Source organism: Bidens hawaiensis, unplaced genomic scaffold (genome assembly GCF_021521415.1).
Source record: "Bidens hawaiensis isolate Kalapana, Puna unplaced genomic scaffold, B.hawaiensis_p1.1 tig00008376_1, whole genome shotgun sequence".
In the NCBI taxonomy this organism is placed as follows: domain Eukaryota; kingdom Viridiplantae; phylum Streptophyta; class Magnoliopsida; order Asterales; family Asteraceae; genus Bidens; species Bidens hawaiensis.
This window is the reverse complement of record NW_027491594.1, coordinates 360,713-379,517: the sequence shown is the minus strand read 5'-3', so window position 1 is coordinate 379,517 and position 18,805 is coordinate 360,713. Positions and strand designations below refer to the sequence as shown.

Sequence of the window (18,805 nt, the reverse complement as noted above, 5' to 3'; positions counted from 1 at the left end):
ATTTTACATTTATATTTTATGAACTTTGCACATGGAGATGCTGGTATCCGCCGCATCAAGTGAAGAATCGTTGCGCAGGGAAGGCGGCAAAACCCGCACAAACCCAAAAGCATCAAACCTTCACGCAGGTCAGTTAAAGGGGAAAGATTCAGCCATCCCACTATGTGAAAGTGCCGGTATATCCGCATGAATCCTGGTAGAGGAAGCTGAACACTAACCTATTAACAACCACGCGTTGAACGGTCGATTCGAACACTAATGCCGGTAGTCATCGCATCAAGAAGAGTCATTGCGTGGGGAAGGCGGCAAAACCCGCATAAACCCAAAAAACGACAGAACCTTCACGCAGGTCAGTTAAAGGGGAAAGGTTCAGCCATCCCACTATGTGAAAGTGCCGGTATATCCGCATGAATCCTGGTAGAGGAAGCTGAACACTAACCTATTAACAACCACGCGTTGAACGGTCGAGTCGAACACTAATGCCGGTATTCACCGCATCAAGTGAAGAATCGTTGCGTGGGGAAGGCGGCAAAACCCGCATGAACCCAGAAAATGACAAGACCTTCACGCAAGACAGTTAAAGGGGAAGAGTTTAGCCATCCTACCAAGTGCAAGTGCCGGTCCTATCCGCACACTCACAAAGGGGGAAGCAAAACTTCAACCTACTGTCAACCACATTCAAGGTTAACTCATTCTAAACACTTGGGAAATCGCTAATTTAAACTAAGTATGCAAGTCATATAAGGTTTATAAAGCAATGAACCCAAAGGAAATAACAGTCTTATCCACAAAAAGATTTGTATTTCACAAAAGATATATTACAAGAATGGCCGGGTAACTACCCGCCTACAAAACAAAATCTAGTCTATCCTAGCAGCGGGAAGGGATCTTCAGAATCAAGCTTCAGGACCACTTCCACTTGGACCCGCCCCATCAGTAGAGCGTGGCGGTTCAAGGAAAGCCTTGAGGATAGCAAGTCCATCATCAGCAGCAGCGACTTCCTTCACCTTCTCCACCACCGGATGCGGGAAGGCGGCATATTGGTTCACCGCTTGGTCATATGCAGCTTCGGTGTCCACATCGAACAAAGGGAAGTTGGAAGGCGGGACGCCTTTCTCAACGAACCCTAGACCAAGCAGGAAGCCGGCCTTTTCCCCATCCTCATGAGAAGCGTTGAGGGCTGCGCTCATGGCATCATCGTAAGTAGTCTCTGAGAAGACCCGATGCACAACCTACAAAGAAAATACAAGTGTCAAACACCTTTTCTATGTACAAAGGAAAGCGTGAAGACGTAAAGCTAAACATACCTGAGACAACGCTTCTCGAAGAAGCCATTCCTTGGCAACCAGAGCTTCTTGAAGGGCGGCTTGAGCTTGGGTGCAGGCGCGTTCAGCTTCGCTTTTGTTAAGGTTGGCAAGTAGCACTTCCTTTGCGGCAGCCTCTTCGACGCCCTTAAGCTTCCGCTCGGTATGGTCAAGCACGCCCCTCTGGTCCAAGATCTCCTGGAGCTTCTTGGCATCTTCCATCGCCAAGGCATCATGAGCACGTTGGAGAGCCTCTAATTTGGCCTTGAGCTCCTCATTCTCCACGCGTAAAGGCTCAGCAACGGCTTCAGCCTAGGTGGCCCTCTCGGTTGCGTTCCTCGCAGTCTCCTTAGCCAGGCGAAGCTGTTCGTTAACAGCTTGGGCAGCCTTGGAGCGGGCCTCGAGTCGCGCTTGAACCTCAACCTCGAGGACCTTGAAGGCCTTCTCCTTCTCCGCAGCAGCTGCGGACAGCTGTTGGTTCTCCTCCCGAAGAGCCCGCGCTTGATATACTTCCTTGGCGCGAGCTTCTTTCAACTTGTCGTTTTCACGACAAAGCAGCTCGACGCGCGGCTGCATCCGGGCCTGGAGAACCCGAAGCTCATTGGTTAGCCTACCCTCCTGGTAGCTAGCCATGGCTTCCCCCAACGCACCATGGGGAGCAGTGTGGCGAGCCCATTCCACGCACTCCACAGGGGTACGAAGGGTTGTTCCTCGGCGGATGTTCCATCGCGGAACATACACTTCATTGGAATCCGACACTGCGAAAGAAACAAATCAGTTAAGAAAAAGATGAAGAGATATATAAGAAAGGCCAAAAGAACCCTACGCACTTGTAGGGTCGATCACAGGCCGATAGCCACCAAACCCATCGCCTGAACCTAAGGGAAATCCATCCAAAAGGTCGGGCAGATGGGAAGGTGACAAAGATTGGCGAGAAGCCCCGCGCGTACCTGATGGGCCGGCCGTCGTTGCCGGTGGCGGAGGCATAGTAGCGGCCGCCGTGGTCGCCGCAGTGGTCGCCGCCGCGGAATCCGCAGCAATTGTAACCGCCGGCTCGGTGAAAGATGCTGTAAACATCGCACTCACCGCCGGCGGTGACGTCATCTCAGCTGAAACAGTCGACTCAAAGGAGTGAGCAACTGATCCAGCGGAAGCAGGCGCAGGCGCCTGGGTCGACGCCTCGGGTAGGCTGACCGAGCCTACCGTCATTGGCGGAGAGGTACTCCTCTGCGCTCCACCCTGGAATGCGTCAACATCCACGCCTGCACAAGAAGATAAGTGTTTCAATAAATTGATGAAGTATGATAAATCTACAAAGATAAGAAGGATGTTCGTACTTACGGGTTTTCTTGAGCCTGAACGTACGGACGGGCGGGGACGAACCCGATGGAGCCGGTCTCTTGATGCCGGTCACCGTCGTCGTCATCGGTTCTCCGGAGGTAAGAGTCGTAGCCTCCGGAGCAGTGGTCTTCTCACCACCGGGGTTCCCCGCCACCTCTTCATTATCTGACTCAGTGTCAGATAGGAGCACTGGATCGGCTGTGGAGGCCGCCTTCTCCTTCCCTTTTCCGCCGGCAGCCTTCTTCTTCCGCACCAACGGAGGACCATCTGCGGATTCCTCAGAAGAAGACGGAATGTCAGGAATTCCAGCAGCAGGTACAACATTGAGGGGTGGAGGATAGAATAACGCCTTACCTGGCCGCCGGTGGCTCAGGATCTCGTGGCCCAGCGGATAGACCTCCACAAACCGATCCGCCGTTTGTTCCAGGATGGGCAACTCGTTCTCGTCTAGAGCACGAGTACCCACCCGCACGGGACCGTCAGCTTCCCGCGGGTACAGGAGCGACTCCAAATCGTTCCCCTCTGAAAGAAAAGAAACAGTTAGAAGACAAACTCATATCAGCAAGAAAGACAAGACATACCATAAGGAATAGAGTTCAAACCGTATTCGAGAAGGATGGGAAACCGAGACGCCTCCTTACATACCCGGCTCATCCCCAGCATCACCATCCCGGACTCCGGAAACCGGTAAACCGGAGATTGGACCCGAGATATCTTCGCGAACCATTCCGCCTCCTGGTAGTTGGAAGCGTGAAGGCTCGGAAGCGCTTGCCCCTTCTTAAACTTCATGGCAATGGGGATGGCGCGGGCAGAAATGTAGAAGAACTCCCGCTTCCACGATCGGAGACTGCGCTCGGTCTCGCAAATCTTCAAACCCTTGATCTAGGTTGTCAGGGTGTACCACCCCTGGATGCACCTCCAAGTATAGAAGGTCATCAGGCGGTCCACTTAGGGCTCAATGCCCAGAATTCGGCACACCCACTCGAAGTGCCGAATCTTGGCAATCGCCATCGGATGCACCTCGGTCAGGTGCACACCGTGCCTCTCCAGGACACGGTACACAAACTTTGTCAATGGGAACCTAAGGTTCCCATAAACAAAGAATGCAGCATATACCCCGATCTTGCCGCTGGGGGCTTCGTACACAGTCTGCTGGGGTTCAGGAAACTCAGGCTCAAGAGACTCAAGCATGAATTTCCTGACGACGTACTGGTACAGATCGACAGGTAGAGCACACTGGCACTCGCCAGCAGTACTCCTATCGTCGGCTACAGCTTCAGCATCATGGGAAGACATATTGCAGAGGAAGAAGAAACGATTTCGGAGGAATGCTCAACTGAATAAGGGAGTATTCACCAGAAATCGCCTTAGAGATGAAGAGAAGAAGTGAATGTGTGAATTACAAAGGACCCTCTTCCCCTTTATATAGTGATCGCAATTAATGCGATGAATTTAATGCGGAGGAGAGAGAAATTGAAGGTGCAATGAAACCGTGACATGTGGCACCAGGCAAGCTGGCAACAGCTGTTGAAAGGACGAGTGCCATTAATTTTGCGGCCACGCGCCCGAAAAATCGCGCCCACGCGCCGTAAAAAGCGTCTGGAATGACCATATAATGTCACGTCGCCATAACTCCCAGCACGTCCTGACACAGTCAGAAGAAACCGTCGCACGACGACTGTTCTTATCCTTTCACCAACTTTTCAAATTTCAAAGATTCAAAAAGATTCGAAAAGTAAGCGGGAAAAACCCCTTACCCTGGCTATCCAGTTGACCGTAAGACGGCTGCGGGTACAGTGTTAAGGCAAAACCCTTCACATACCTAGCACCCGCAGGGAACAGAGGCCAAGAATACCCAACTATGAAGTCGGGTGCGGGTACAGTGTTAAGGCAAAACCCTTCACATACCTAGCACCCGCAGGGCACGGAAACCGGAAAAACCCAACTATGAAGTCGGGTGCGGGTACAGTGTTAAGGCAAAACCCTTCACATACCTAGCACCCGCAGGACACGGAAACCGGAAAAAACCCGACTATAAAGCCGGGTGCGGGTACAGTGTTAAGGCAAAACCCTTCACATACCTAGCACCCACAGGGAAGTGAAGCCGAGAAAATCTTGGCATTCCACCCAACTACAAAACGGGCACAGGTACAGTGTTAAGGCAAAACCCTCCACATACCTAACACCCGTAAAAAGTCATACCTCGGCACCCAATTGTAAGTCGGGCGCGGGTACAGTGTTAAGGCAAAACCCTTCACATACCTAGCGCCCGCAGGGGATTAAACGCCAGGAACACCTCGGCAACCATAAGTCAGGTGCGGGTACAGTGTTAAGGCAAAACCCTTCACGCACCTAGCCCTGCAGGGATTTAACGCCAGGGATACCTTGGGAGTAAAGTAACTAATAAGACGAAGTGCGGGTACAGCGTCAAGGCAAAACCCTTCGCATACCGAGCACTCCATGGGAATTGAAACCAAGAAGGATCTTCTGGGCCATGCTTGCAGAAACGGGATTAACATCCCCGCATAGCGGGAACGTCAAGAACTAAATTGTTTGAAACTTCAGGATGGAATTGGTGGTTATAACATGATTGATCACTATGTTCAAAACCACCAAGACCTCATGGAGAATCTACACAAAAGGTTCTAAACGCTCCTGACTTGCGGGGAGGTTACAGACCTATCCGCATCATCCCAGAGATCAAGCAGAACATTGGGAAATTCTGCGTGACATTGGGAAACCCGTGGGTAAGACTTCCCGCGGAAAACCCATAAAACTAAACCCTTTTCAAAAACCCCTTGCTTAAGTCCAAAAGTTCACCTCACTTTATTAAACATTCATGAGAAGAACATTGGACTGGGGGGACTTGAAGAGGTAGGTCCCAGCAGAGGTGGTTAGGACCCGCAAGACTCCCTTAAAAGGAGACGTCTGCGCAGTTGAACACGCAAGACTCCTTAAACGGACGTCTGCGCAGTTGAACTCGCAAACTTCACCATAGGGACGTCTGCGCCGCGACCTACCAAACCCGCAGGACCCACCACGCTCAGAGTTGTGACGACCTCACATGCGGTACGCAAGCTGGTCCCGCAGGAAATGCCTCCCTATGGTTTCCAAGTATCCGCCTGTTCCCGCAGGTGCGGATACCCGCCATTAGGGACTGGCCACCCGCGCAGCATGGCTACACGCATAAGGCTCAAACTCGTAATAATTCAGTAGTCACCTGAAGAAGGAATGAGCAAAGCCGGGAACATTCCCGCATAAAGGCGGGAGGGGGAAAACTCCCGCCTAAATGAGCCAGTCCGTATAATAATGGAGGATCTTTTGTGTGATACCTGACGAGGTATGGACAAAAGATCTGACCAACGATACGACAGCTCACTGACAGCAGCATGGCAGACAACACGCCACAGCACTGTGACCAATAGCCGCCGCCTGCTCACCAACTCCTGCCATACCACGTGCCTAGCCTGTAGTTGGTGGAAAAGGAAAAGTGAACAGCACGCCTGGTCACTGTCAGCCGCTGCCTATCCACCAATTACCAGCAGAGCACGTGTGTAGGCCACAGTTGGCAGAGTAGTAGGCCGGCTAAACCTCCTTGGAAACCCACCTTCGGCTATAAAAGACATCAAATGGTATTATCATTTCATCATCTAATATCTTGTATAATTTACCTGATAACTGCTCTAGTATTAATAATATACTTTTATATTCAAAGAGTAATATAGACTGATTCTCACGCCGGAGGGTGGTCACAAGGAGGAACCCCCCCCCCTTTCTTAGTGACGAGCTCACGGTGTCTGTTTTGCAGGTTATCGGAAGAACCATCTTGCCGGAATTAACCCCTCGTGGGAAACGTCTATCTAACCCTCAGGTTACTCGTAATCTGTCGGGGTTCGACTAGTGTTTCTTCACCGACTCTTCTTTATTACAATAAATAAATGCTTTTGCTTTAGACCAAAAGGTTTTTGAGGGTATCTTAACTTTTTCAATGATTAGGATTTTCGTTTTGTTCTTGTGTGCAACATTAAACATTGGGAGGTGCTAGCGACTGCTGACTAGTGTTTTGGCTTCGTTTATGATATGAAAATTGCTTCTTTAATTTCAAGGGTATATGATCGATTTGCATCTAACGATCTTTCCTTTCGTTGGAAGCTCCATCTTGTCAATAACTGACAATGTAACGACTTTGATTTATTCATTTGCTTGTAGTTCATATAGTCGGTAATTTTTAATCAATCTTTACGTACGAATCATATTCGTCATTTGGTGTAACTAATACGACTTAGTGAAAACCTGCTTTGTGTATGAAGGCAAGATGTAAAACAAATGACTTGATGACATTAACTAGTTTACAATAAGATGTATTTGTGTTACAAGAGCAACATATTTCACTAACATAATAATTTGTTTCAATGCATAACTAAAGTGACCTACATTTTAACACGCTAATGCATATTTGCTAATAACCAAATATTTTTTTTTTAAAAAGATACCTTATTAGTTCACACTTACATAACTATATTTGAGCAAAGCTTCATGATGTCACATGATGACATCTAACCGGATTAAAACAACGCATTCTTAAACTCTCTCACACAAAGATGTAACTAATCAATTTTTTTTCCTCAAGAGAAACTACACTTGCATGTCTATATTTGAGCAAAGTTTCATGAAGTCACATGATAACATTTAACCAGATTAAAATAACACATTCTTAAGCTCTCTCTCTCTCTCACGCAAACATGTAGATCACCATGTTTTTGGGAATTTTTTTAACAGAATCGGGAGATTGGATTTTATTGAAATGATTTTATAGAAAAATTTTAATATAACACTAAATATAAGACACTAATAACTAACAATTTCCTAAATAACATTTAGGTGATCTATCTACATGTGAAATAACTATATGATTCAAATCGATTTTCTTCAATAAATTCATTAATGAAAATAGTTAAAGTGAAACTAAATTCAAGTTGACGTTTATTTCAAGTTACATCTATAAAAATCATCCAGCTCGTTTTACTATTTTAATTATTAATAGCTCGACTCAAGGGATATTCAATTATTCATCGGTTACCATAGTAATGGACTAATGGGTTCTACTTGATGTTTCTCGATGAGTTAGGTCATCAACGTCATAATCAATATTGATATTGACATCTTTCCTCAAAGACTCATTTAGTACAAATGCTACATGTAGCATTCGAAGTACATAAAATTATACCAAATAACCTTGTCCAATACAAACTGAGTAGGTTTACAATCCTTGTTTGCCCGCACCAAAATGATCATCACCTTGGCTTTTAAATGTTCAGACTTCCGAACCTGAATTCTTGTTAGCTACCTTCAGGGGCGGATGTAATGTGTCAACAGGATTATGATAACACCTGCCACCCCTTAACTTCTCGTTTTTTCAAAAAGCTATTAAAAAAATAATAGTAAGAAATAATGGATTTGTTTTTCATTTACTTGTTGCTACTAAAATATATAAACACTATATACAAATCTATATAATAAAATATCATCATTCATCACTAGTCTTTCTATACTAAAAAGTAAAAATAAATAAATAATAATAATATTCCAATCCCACTACTCAATGTTTCAAGTACCCACCGGAGACTCGCCGTAATAATCTCCGATGCCGGAAGCAGCCCACAGCCGTTCATTAAACGACTCCTGTAACTCATCACCAACAAACGGCGTCCGGCACAGCGGACACGTCTTCATACTATGGTCCATCCACCGGTCCACACAACTCCGGTGAAACACATGCCGGCAATTCATCAGCTGCCGGACCTCATCTCCGGCGACAAATTCGTACAAACAGACAGCACAATTCTCCGGCGGGTCTTCAATCTCTTCGTATTTCACCACCGGAAGAAGCTCACGGATGAGTAGAGTAGACACCGACTGGAACCGGTTGATCAGTTCGGATCGGGTCGGGTCGGGTGAGGCTTCCGGGTCAAGCAAATCACCGATACCCAGTAGCCGGAAAATGACGGAATTGAGGCTGCGAATGAAACCCAGAAGTGTTAATACGTGGGTTAAGATATTGGGTACGAAGAAGTCTGTGTACCCGATTGGAAAACCCATGGGTTCAAGATTTTGATTTTGACCCGGATTACCAAATTGAGTTTGAATTTATAGAAATTGAATGTGTGGGTGTCGAAATTGAGGTGAAATTGAGGTCAAATTGAGGTTCAATTTGACGGAATTGAGGTCAGAGTATTGTGTATATATAGGGGATGAAGAAGAAGGGGTGGAAGTGAAGAAAGTGAAAGATGAGGGGGTGAAATGGTAATTATGGGAAAGTAATCAAAGTATTGTTTTGTGATTGGTCCACTGCCACGTAGGCTGAAAGATTGATAACACGCTATGTTGATAATTATTTATAAAAATATCGTGATATGATTAAAAAAATCTATTAAATTTGTCTTGTGTGTTGTTGTGACACAAGTTGATTTTAAATGTGTTAAATAAATGTGATGTTTTGGTTGTAACTCGTAAGGTTGTGGGTCATAACTTCATGTGCATAGAACGTTAGGTATGTGGGTAACCGAATATATAACGATCTGTTTAAAGTTTTATTGAGAGGTAAGTAAAAGACGACTGTGTTATTTAATAAATAATTAGCTTCTTTATGCGTATCAAGACGGGAGTTACGAGACTTAAGCTTAGGGACGGATGAAGCTTCTAAAACTTAATTAAAATCGTGTATTAGTTTATGTAACGGGGTATTTGAGTAGCTTTCTCTCTAAATACCACATATTTGTTTATGGGACGAGATGTAAAGACGCATACATGAGCCCGATCTGCCACCTTTCGGCTTTATGGATCAACAAGACCTTAGCCTTATTCTGCGCAACCAATGTCTGAAGACGGACCTCAAACAAAGAAAGACGTGAATAATAAAAGCATTTAATGGCAGTAACAACTATAATCTTCCACTATAATTCTATAAACGTGCCACAAGATCCACGTAAATGACATTCAATTTTCGTCCTTAATTAGTTACTTTTCGTCCTTAATTAGTTACTATCTGCATGCTTATTATGTCATGAGTTAGCTATAGATACACGAGTAACATATTTAACGAGTGTGACAAAACTTAGCTATGGATCCAAGATATTATATTCTGAGATCTACATATTTATAAAGCGCTTTCTAATAATGAACAATTAACTGCACGACGTTTTAATATGGTAGCACTCATGTTTCACTAAGTCACACAAACAACACCACAAGTTTTTAATATGGTACAAACCAATACCATAACAAGCCGACTGATACACGCTGAGTTCTCGTCAAATCTGGCCGCAACATACAAGTTTAAAGCAATTGGTTTATCGTTAAAATGGTTTGTTTTTATTTAGTTAAATAGTGAGTTGATATGGGCCAAAGCAAAGTGATGGCAATTTGCAACCTAAAATGGTATTTCAGTTAGTGTTTTTATTTTTTATTTTTTGATGGTTTAATATAACGGGTTCCGATCAAACTAGACGAAGCCGGAAAAGTATTTACATCAAAACAAGAGGGTTTTTAAGCCACTCATGTAAAGTAAAACTACTTTTACGATTTTTACTAGTGATTCAGATATTTTTTCAGGATCTCATTTTCCAAATATAATAAATTGTCCTATAAAATTGTTCGACATACAATATTTTCAAAGAATATGAAAATTGTATGATTACAAAAGCAAATGAAATCTGGTGTAAGATGAGACTTATTAAAATATTTAGTTTTCAAGACCAACAAAATCAATTACGTAATGTTTGTTATGTTTTGTCATGTTTAAAACATGTGTTTCTAAGATGTTTCAATTATTATGGTGAAGCATACAACATGACAACGAAGTTTTTTTTTTCCTACTTTAAGATCACCGGACAAACATTTATTTGAAAAAAAAAATAAATAAAAATTGTCATGTTAGAAGTAAAAATAATATAGGCTAGTTGAGGCACTCATGAGTTATTTTACAAGTTTCAATTTGACTCGGATTCAACTCGTTTGTTCTTTAGTATTAGAACAATTTAATAAATGTCAAGATTAAGAATAAGTTGATATGTGACTCATGACTCAATACCGGCCCAACAATAAATCCCTTAATTATACGTACAAACATAAAAAAAATTCCGATTCATGTTCGTCACTATACAAAAACCATGATCACCTATCACATGCGTGTAAGTCGATATTGCTAAAAGATTTCTGAATACCGAGTAGAAGTGTATAGTCAAAAAACGGTTTCATGGATGTATGTTTGAGTAAAGATGTTCTTAAGTAATTTTAGATTTAGAATATGCTATTTTAATTATTTTTCTTCTTAAAATTAAATGCTTATGGTCCCATTTGGTGCTTTGATACAATGACACTATCATCATATTTATTAACGAGCAATCTAAATCTAAATTCCGTTGCAAGTCTTCTTTTACATTTCTTGGAACCATTTTTGTGAAACTTCTATATTTGTTTGTTAGTACCTAATCTAAAATCCTTTATTAAATTTAAAAGTTGACTATTTTAAGGATAAAAATAACGGTTTGTAATATGTTTTATGATGTTCTCACTAAAAGAGGCCGATGAAACATTCTTAACGGTATGTTTCTTGTGATGTGAACTCCCTTGATTGCTACAAGTTCCAACTTCCAATAGGTAACTTGCGGACAAATCCGTCTTGACCGACGCGTTTTAAACCAAATCCGTCTTCAGACAACTTTTGAACTAAATATATCAGCTCAGACAACTTTCAGACCAAAGCTGTTGGATCCGACAACTTTTAAATAAAAACCGTCGTTTTTGAAATCCGTGTTTTTAAAATCCAATGATTTTGAAATTTTGTTTTTTCTTAATATTATATTATTATAATTAATTTACTCATATTTAGTTTTTCCTTTATAACTTTTAAAGTATAAAGTTTTATAAAATTTCGAATATACCATTGAGACGAATTTATTTTTATTTACGTGCCGATATAAATTTTACTTAAAACCAAGTGATTTCAAATTTATGTCGAAATGTTCAATAAAAACTTGACCCGACTCGGTTTTAAATAAAATTTACGTCGGCACGTAAATAAAATAAGCTCGTCTCAACGGCATACTCGAAATTTTATAAAACTTTATATTTCAAAAGTTATAAAATAAAAACAAAATATAAATAAAATTAATTATACTAATTAAATAATAAAACAAAAGTTAAAACAAATTTAGGTGCAAACAACTAGGACAATGATTTTTTTTTCTAAATTCACGATCCGACAGATTTTGGTACAAAGTTTATGGGTGTTGTCGGACATTAAACACATGATATAATCCTATTAGATAGCGAAAACTATCGACACGAACCTAAATGTGTTGGCTCTGACGGTTTTGCATGAGACATTTATAGAAGTTTAAAAAATTTTGGGCCAAATTTGGTTTCTCACTTTTAAAAATAACTATTTTGGGAATTTTTCCATTTAAAAAGTATATAAGTGTTCAAACATAGATCCAAGGATGTACTTTAGAATGAGGTTACGACTTACTACTCACTTAAAATAATTGGTAAAGAATTTGAGATTATGTAATTTATTACTTTTTAACAAAATAAGCTTAAGATCAATATGTTTATTATTACTTTTGGTTAGTATTATATTGATATTTTTTTTAGAAGAAAGACACTGTATTTTAAAATGTTTAATAAAAAAATGTTTTTAAACCGGTTACAACAAAAAGTCTAAATTTTACAATTTACAATTTATCGTTCAAATAGTTACAATTGTGGGTTGAAACTAGTTATAACATGTCTAAACTAGTTACTCGTTGTGTTTTACATTATAGTGTAGCGCCTAACGATCTGAAGAGGTAGGTCCCAGCAGAGACCAGTTGGTCCCGCAAGACTCACCTTGAACAGGGACGTCTGCGCAAAGGCCATCTGCTCCCGCAGGACCCACCATGCTCATAGAATCTTACGCGCAGTACGCAAGCTGTACACGCAGGGGAAAGCCTCCCAATGGTGAAGTACCCCGCCTGTTCCCGCAGTTGCGGATACAAGCCATCAGGGAAGGCTACCCGCAGACAGCAGGGTTACACGCACAAGACAAGCTACTTCAGTAGTCACATGAAGGAATGAGCAAGGCGGGAACAATCCCGCCTAAATGAGCCAGTCTGATTCTGAAAGATCTTTTGTACTATACCTACCAAGGTATGGATAGGACAGACGATCTGACCAGAACAGCCCATGAGCCAATCACAGGGTGACAGCTCACCGACAACAGTGCGAGGAGGAGCACCCTCTAGTACTGTTTCACTATTAGCCGCTGCCTACTCACCAACCCTTACTGTGGAGCATGCGCAGCCTACAGCTGGTGGAATAGTGTTACTGTTGGCCGTAACCTATTCACCAACCAGCATGGCCTGCGTACAATCCACAGTAAGTGGGACGTGCATAGTCTACAGTTGGTGGAATAGTGCAGCCGACTTTGTTACTGTTGGCCGTAACCTACCCACCAACCAGTATGGCCTGTGCGTAATCCACTGTTGGTTGAACAGGAATACTATTCAGCCGGCTGTACCTTCTAGAAAACCTACCTTCGGCTATAAATACTCCAATATCTTGGAATGGTAAGATCATCTGCTATCCAGTTATCTAGCAATCTCTTAATATACACATATTCAGAGCAACCTAGTCTGATTCTCACGCCGGAGGGTGGTCACAAGGAGGAACCCCCCCCCCTTCTCAGTGACGAGCTTACGGTGTTTGTTTTGCAGGTCTCCTGAAGAACAGCCTTCTCAGCTAGACCTCATTCGTGGGAAACATTACTTAACCCCCAGATTATCTATAATCTGTACCGGGTCACTTAGTGTTTCTTCATTGGCGCCATCCGTGCATAAAAGCTAGAACTATTTTAGTTTTTTCACAATTTCTGAAGAAATGGTTAACGTTACTCCGGTCCAAAGGCCTGTAACCGACCAAGAGACCCCGGCAACAACCCCATCAACTGGGGGGAACACCGGCGGTTATACAATCCTTACGAACACTACCCCGACTACCTAAGCCGGGGCAAGTGGAGTAAATATTCCATTGGGGTTCACCGATACCCAACTGGAAAAACGAACGAAGGTCCCTCGCCAAACACTAGATCAAGTGAAGGCGTGGGCCGAAGCACGGCAAAGAGAATTCCAAGCCGAATTGGATGAACGCTTGCGTTCAGTTCAACAGGCTGACGAATTCACCAGTACTCGCCAACACCTCAATATGAGCAGTGACTGCGAGTACTCAGAAGACGAGTTGGAGTCCGATACCGACGCGAACCCTCGCCATAAGGCGAAAGGGAAGCGTAAGGACACGGACGTCCAACCAAAAAGGAATTTTGGGGAAGCTTTTAAACCAATCGCGGAGAGAAACCCGCGTGACTTCTCCAAAACCTTTAGACCAACTGCTACAAATGCAGGAAGGTCAAAATTCGCAAGAGACATTGCGGAGGCAATCGCCCCAAGAAGCGCCAAACAAATGTCAAACATTGGCACTTATGATGGTCTATCCGACCCAGACGACCATCTGAACAGGTTCATTGCGGGGGCTACCGTCAGCAACTGGACGGAACCTACGTGGTGCTACATGTTCCAGATGACTCTGGTCGGAGCAGCCAGGGCATGGTTCGATCGTTTACCGATCCACCACATATATGACTGGGCGGACTTTCAGAACAAGTTCAGCCAACACTTCAGCCAACAGAGGAAGTACACTGAAGAGCAGTGGACGATCCTCAACTGCGTGAGAGAGGAGGATGAATCTTTACTAGACTTCATCACTCGCTTCAACTCCAAAAAGCTTAGTCTCGGCAACATAAGTGAGGATCTGGTTCGCGCCGCCTTCATCCAAGGCGCCGAATACCCAGAACTTATCCGCACGTTGACGGGTAAGGATGGCATGCCATCAACTTGGGATGCCATCATGACGGCGGCAAAGCGCTTTGCCGAGACGGAAAAGCAGCTGGGAAGGGACCTTCCCCAGAGTACGCACCTCTACACGCAGAGGACAAGAGAGAACAATGTCCGGATCGCCCGGCAGAACAAAAAGAGGAGGCTAGGTATTTGGCAGTCAAGGGTAAACTTTGACACCTCATCCAGCTCTCGCCCTCTTGTTGGCGGAAGGGACAACACACACCCTTCAAATCGAAAACACCGGTGGACGCCACTCACAAAGAGCGTCACAGAGATATTTTCCACGGAAAAATTGCCATGGCCCAAAGCCCCATCGATCCGGCAGAAACCTAATGCGGATCAAAGCAAATCCTGTGATTTCCACGGGACAAAGGGTCATGGTACTGAAGAGTGCACATCCTTGAAGGATATTATTGAAACATTTGTCAAGGATGGAAGGCTTGCACATCTCGTGGCATCGATCAGGAAGGGAGGAAGGAATGACAACCGGTACAGAGGTAACGGACGAAAGCCCGTCGACATCAGCATCAACATGGTTCATGGCAAGGTCAGAGGAAGAAAAAGACGGGTGGCAGAACCATGCGCGTGGAAGGAAGCTGAAGTACGCTTCCCGCGAGTGCCAGGAGGCCCCAGCAAAGAAGGCCCCATCGTCATCAGAAGCCAGCTGGGGCACTACATCACTTCCCGCACTCTTGCTGACAACGGCGCTTCGTCGACAGTGATGTACAGGCAGTTCTTTGATAAGCTGGATGATGAAGACAAAGAACGCTTGGAGACGGTCTACGCTTCAATGGAAGGGTTTGATGGCAGTACAGAAACACCCCTGGGTATCCTATCTTTCCCCGTTACTCTTACTGATGGGAATCATTCACGCACAGAAGACGTGGATTTTGTCGTGATGAAAAAGCCACACCACACATACGACATCCTATTCGGAAGAGACGGGATGGCAAGATTCAACGCCGTGGTATCTTCAGTCCACGGCATGATGGGATGGCCAACAGCTGAGGGTGTAGCAATGATCTCTGGCATTCCCCAGGTATGCATCGCATCTGTCTCATCTAAACCCAAACCGAAGAAGGCTAAACCAACCATCACCGAACCGGAAAAATGGGCCTTCAATGGCAAATACCCTGACCAGGCCGTTACCATTGGACCAACAATTGTTGATCCCACCCGCACCTTACTCAAGCGCTTACTGCAGAAAAACGCTGACATCTTTGCGTGGACACCAGCTGACATGACTGGTGTACCCCGAAGTAAGGCGGAGCATAAGCTCAAATGCGATCCGGCTGTTACGCCAATCGTACAAAAGCGCAGGGTAATGGGGCCTGAACAAACTAACGCGTGTAGAACCCAAGTCAAGGAACTCCTTGACGCAGGCATCGTACGCGTTAGTAGATATCAAACATGGGTTGCAAATCCCGTAATGGTACCGAAGAATGACAAACAATGGCGCATGTGCATAGATTTCAAAGACTTGAACAAAGCATGCCCCAAAGATTGTTATCCGTTACCAGAAATTGATCTCAAAGTGGATTCGTTGGCACCATTTCGCCTTAAATGCTTCTTGGATGCGTATAAGGGGTACCACCAAATCCACATGGCCATTGATGACCAGGACAAAACCGCATTTCGGACGCCCGATGGTACATTTTGTTATAAAATGATGCCATTCGGACTTAAGAATGCAGGGTCCACGTACCAACGACTAATGGACAAAGAGTTTCATGCCCAAATCGGGAGAAACTTGGAAGTCTATATGGATGATTTGGTCATCAAAAGCCTCGAGCCTGAGGCGATGTTGAAAGACATTGAAGAAACTTTCAACACGCTCCGAAAGATAAACATGAAGCTCAACCCGAGCAAGTGTTCGTTTGGGATGGAAGAAGGGAAGTTCTTGGGAGTCATTGTTACTAAAGATGGCTTTAGAGCGAACCCTGAAAAGGTCGAAGCCATTGTTAAAATGGAATCACCTACCACCATCAAACAGGCTCAGACACTGAATGGGCGACTGGTCGCACTTAATCGCTTCTTGGCAAACCATGCGGATAAGTCGTTTCCTTTCGTGTCAACACTGAGAAATTGCTTGAAGAAAACGCACTTCCGCTGGACACCAGAAGCGGAAGCAGCTTTTCAGGAGATTCGGTCACGCCTGATCGAACTCCCAACACTTACAGCACCACAAGCGGGAGAGGAGTTAATCCTATACCTTTCCGCAACAGATAGAGCAACCGGGGCAGTCTTACTAGTAGAACGTAAGGGCATCCAGATGCCAATCTATTATGTTAGCCGTGTACTAACAGACGTAGAAACCCGGTACTCTACCCTCGAAAAATTGGTCTTAGCACTTATACACGCTTCACGCAGGTTAAGACGATATTTCCAGGGTCACCCAATCACCATTCTCACCAACTTCAAACTCTCAAATGTTCTAGGCAAACCCGAATTATCGGGACGTCTAGCCAAATGGGCAATTGAATTGGGAGAATATGCAATTAACTACAAGCCAAGACCAGCGATAAAAGGCCAGGTCTTGGCCGATTTTATTGCAGAAGTCCCCGTTTCGCGGGAAAAAGAGTGCCAGGAGGAGGCTCAACCCTCCCCAGCACAGGACGTCAATGATGTCTGGCGACTCTACACTGATGGAGCAGCCAGTAACGAGGGTTCAGGCGCAGGGTTAAAACTAACCAACCCAGCGGGCCAAGAATATACTTACGCTATTCGGCTGGACTTTCCAAGTACGAATAACGAAGCCGAATATGAAGCATTCTTGGCCGGTTTGAGAATTGCGCGTAAGATGGGAGTGAAAAATTTGGAAGCCCACGTGGATTCCATGCTGGTGGCCAACCAAATAAATGGAACATACACGGCTGTGAATGACACCATGGCCCTGTACCTCGCCCAGGCAAAAACCCTTATGCGTGATTTTAGTGATTGTAGTCATACACGTCAAGCGCAGCGAAAACAAATCTGCGGATGCGTTAAGCAAGCTTGCATCACTAGCCTTCACCCACTTGGGAAAGGACATCCGCATTGAACTCCTCGAAGCACCATCAGTCCCGCACAAGGAAATTTGTGTCATCCAGACCAGTACAGAAACGTGGATGACACCAATAATAAATTACCTTGCAACAGGAATACTACCAGAGTCAAAAACACAGGCAAGAAAACTACGCTGTAAAGCACTGAATTATCAACTCGTCAATAACATCCTTTACAGACGTAACTTTCTTGGCCCACTCTTGAGATGCGTGGACAACCAAGATGCCGATTACCTCCTAAGGGAAGTACACGAAGGCATCTGTGGGGTACACGCAGGCCCCCGCGCTGTTGTAGCCAAGCTAAACAACGCGGGATACTTTTGGCCGGGGATGCATACGGATGCACTGGCATACATCAGAAAATGCAGGTCTTGCCAGCTTTACGCACCTAACACGCATCGCCCCAAAAACGAACTGGTTCCAGTCACTTCTTCGTGGCCATTTCAGAAGTGGGCCATCGATGTGACAGGCCCATTTCCTACAGCAGCAGGAAATGTTCAGTTCCTAGTGGTAGCCATCGACTACTTCACCAAGTGGATAGAAGCAAAACCTTTAGCCCAAACAACCGCAAAGCATATCAAAAAATTTATTTGGGAATTTATAATTTGTCGTTTTGGACTTCCACAGAATTTGGTGAGCGATAACGGCACCAACTTTGCTGACAAGAAGCTACAACAGTGGCTGAAAGAACTTCAAATCACCCACACCTTTACCTCAGTGGCACACCCGCAAGGTAATGGTGAGGTGGAAAGAGCAAACAAGAGCATCGTCGAAGGCATCAAGAAAAGACTTTTGAAACACAGATCCGGCTGGGTGGATGAGCTTCCGCACGTCCTTTGGGCAAACAGAACGCTGAAGAAGGCCAGTACGGGGGAAACCCCGTTCAGCCTCACTCATGGCACGGAAGCCATGGTCCCGGTCGAAATTGGTCTACCCTCACCAAGGGTCTTGAGTCAGCCAGAAGACAATGATGCGGAAAGACGGTTGGATCTTATGCTAACCGAGGAACGCAGAGACTTAGCCGCAGTGCGTGAAGAGAATTACAAACGACAAATGCAAAAGTACTACAACACGCGGGTAAAACTCTGCAACTTCAAGGAAGGAGACTACATACTGCGTAACAACGAGGCTTCGAACCAAGAACGTCCAGGAAAGTTGGCCCCAGTCTGGGAAGGGCCATATGTTA

The 18,805-nt window shown here is 44.6% G+C and overlaps 1 pseudogene; it reads right to left on the bottom strand.

Moving 5' to 3' along the window:
- Positions 1 to 8,240: 8,240 nt before the first annotated feature.
- Positions 8,241 to 8,750, bottom strand: LOC143637706 (brassinosteroid-responsive RING protein 1 pseudogene; annotated as a pseudogene).
- Positions 8,751 to 18,805: the final 10,055 nt, after the last annotated feature.